This window comes from Chrysochloris asiatica, unplaced genomic scaffold, assembly GCF_000296735.1.
Source record: "Chrysochloris asiatica unplaced genomic scaffold, ChrAsi1.0 scaffold00143, whole genome shotgun sequence".
NCBI lineage: Eukaryota > Metazoa > Chordata > Mammalia > Afrosoricida > Chrysochloridae > Chrysochloris > Chrysochloris asiatica.
Window position 1 is genome coordinate 6273755 of NW_006408661.1, and position 3107 is coordinate 6276861.

The 3107-nt window shown below is 41.3% G+C and overlaps 1 pseudogene; it reads right to left on the reverse strand.

Moving 5' to 3' along the window:
- Window positions 1-1439: 1439 nt before the first annotated feature.
- On the reverse strand, window positions 1440-1817 carry LOC102818679 (annotated as a pseudogene).
- Between the last annotated feature and the right edge of the window lie 1290 nt (window positions 1818-3107).

A 3107-nucleotide genomic window follows, 5' to 3' on the forward strand; every position in this document is an offset into this window, starting at 1 on the left:
ACTAGACCCACTAGTGCTCCATTTGGCTTCATATGTTTCCCTTTCTTATTTGTCTGCAAACCTACAGCAATTGTCTTCTACATTTTTTTAAAACTGATTCCCCAGGAATAAATGAAGTGTCCTGGTGTGGTGCTCTACAGTAAGCACTCGACTGCTAACTACAAGGTTGGTGGAAACCATATATAGGGTCTCTATGAGTTGGAACCAACTCAATGGCTCTTAACTACAACACACACACACACACACACACGCACACACACACATATATATATGTGTATGTACTGGTGTGGCACTATGAGTTAATGGGTCAGACTGCAAAGCTATTTGAACTACAAGTTCAGTGGTTCAAGCTCACCAGTTGCTCCTTGGAAACCCTATGCAGGGTCGCTATGGGTCAGAACCGACTCGACAGCACTTAACAACAACAGCAAATGTGTATGTACATACGAGGGGGATTTAAAAGTTTTGTGGAAAATTCCATTACCTTTTCATTTCATTTTCCATGAAATTTTTGAAGCTCCCTTGTATGATATACTATTAATAATATATGTTATATACATATCTATACATATACATGTGTATGCATGTTGTTATTGTTGTTATATGCCATTGAGTTGGTTCCAACTCATAGCAACCCTGAATAGGGTTTCCAAGGAGTGACTGGTGGGTTTGAACTGCTGAATTTTTGGTTCAAGCTGACCTTGTGGCCTAATGCTTATTCTACAGCACCACACTGTATTATATTATGTATGAGTCCTGGTGTGGCGCTGTGGGCTAATGCACCAGACTGCAAAGCCGTTTGAACTGCAAGGTCGGCGGTTCAAGCTCACCAGTTACTCCTTGGGAACCCTATGCAGGGTCACTATGGGTCGGAACCGACTCGACAGCACTTAACAACAACAAATGTATATATTATACATATAGACATGCATAGCTGAGGGTAAGTAAAACAATATTGCGAGTAGGGTTTCAGTTCACACATGCACAGGCTTATTCCAGACAAACTGTGATAGGTGGATGATTGCAGACAAATTCTCTCAGTAGTACACTTGTCTTAGTCTCCTTAGGGTGCCTTCAAAAAAGATTCAATCAAGTGGCTTCCAAGGGGATGTGCTAGCTTGGCTAAATTCAAACAGAGAGGACATCTCAGAAGATTATTGTCACTGTTTTTTGGGGGGATTCCAAAAGGGTAATCTTGGTAGATTTTCTTGAAGGGAACAGGTTGATCATGAGGACTTATTGGAAGACTTTTTTTTTTTTTTTAACTGTGCAGCAATGTCTTTTATTATGTATGTTTTTTTTTTTTTTTTGCAATTCTTTTTTTGTTTCCCGTGTGTGTGTGTGTGTGTGTGTGTGTGTGTGTGTTTATTTCCTTAATCTCTTCATACATAGGCAAAAATAAGTGTACTAGAGAAGGGACAAGTATCCCCAAAGTATACTTAACCAGGAGGCCAATTCATCTGCCGACCTCCAAGAACATGAAGATGAACATGATAGACAGACTGTCCTCCATCTGAACCTTCATTCACCACCATTCAGTAACCCTTTTTCAGGCCCAGATCAGCAGCACATTTCTTGCCAACAATTATTAAATGTCTGAGAAAATTTTCATCATCATCTTCTGCTACAGAAATCTGGGAAATATGTTTCTTAGGTATTAGAAAATGTGTTGATGCTTGAGGGGAAATGCCATGGAAAGCCAGACACCGGTCATCCTCAAAAATGATTTTGGCTGGGATTTCCTTGCGGATGATCTTCCCAAAAATCGTGTCACCACCAAGCTGAGCAGCCTGAGCCTTGGCGATCTCATCTGCCATCTTGGTCTCCGTCTGGTACCAAGGTTCTGGGAGAAGCTCAAGAGGAGGAAGGAGTGGGTAGGAAGACATTTTAAGATGAGTGAAAATTGCATTGGTGAGAAAAACTCCAGCAAAGTTGTGCTGAGGAACTTTATTTCCTTCATGACAATGCACCTTCTCATTTGTTGAGGGTAACAAGGGCTGTCGTCTGAGAATTTCACTGGGAAACCTTACCCTATCCACCCCACAGCTTTGATCTTACCCCTTCTGACTTCTTTTTGTTCCTCAAATTCAAAGAACATTTAAAAGGGGGATTCAAGATTTGAATCCCTTTGTTGTTTTTAGGTGCCATCGAGTTGGTATCGATTCATAGCAACCTTCTGCACCACAGAACGAAACACTGCCCAATCCTGGGCCAACCTCACTACTGTTGCCACACTTGAGTCCATCGATGCTGCTACTTGGCCAATCCATCTTGTTGGGGATCTTCCTCTTTTTCTCTGACCCTCCACCTTACCAAACATGATATTCTTCTCCAGTGAATGGTTCCTCCTGGCAATATGTCCAAAATATGAGAGATGAAGTTTGGTCATCTTGGCGTCCAAGGAGCACTCTGGCTGCACTTCTTCCAAAATGGATCTATTGGTTCTTTTGGCAGCCCATGGCACTTTCAATATTCTCCTCCAACACCATAACTCAAATGCATCAATTCTTCAACGGTCTTCCTTATTCACTGTCCAGCTTTCGCATGCATATGAAGTTATTGAAAATACCATGGCTTGAGTCAGGTGCACTGTAGTCCTCAAGCTGACATCTTTGCTCTTCAACATTTTAAAAAGGTCTTGTGCAGCAGATTTGCCTAATGCAATACATTATTTGATTTCTTGACTGCTGCTTCTGTGAGTGTTGATAGTTGATCCAAGAAAAATGAAGTCCTTGACAATTTCAATCTTTTCTCTGTTGATAAGAATGTTGTTTAATGGTCCAGTGGTGAGGCTTTTTGTTTTCTTTACATTGAGATGTAATCTATACTGAAGGCAGTTCACAAACCACCACAGTATGACAAACTGACAGACAAGTGGTGGTTGAATCCCTTAAGGATACTCAAACTCCTGCTGTGAAGAGCACATTAGTTTTCTGAGAAAGGTTGTTGTTGTTATGTGCCATGGAGTCAGTTCTGACTCATAGCGACCCTGTACAGGGTTTCCAAAGCTGTAAATATTTACGGGAGCTGTAAATATTTCTCCCATGGAATAACTGGTAGTTTCGAACTGCTGACCTAGTGGTTTGCAGCCTGATTTATAACGACTA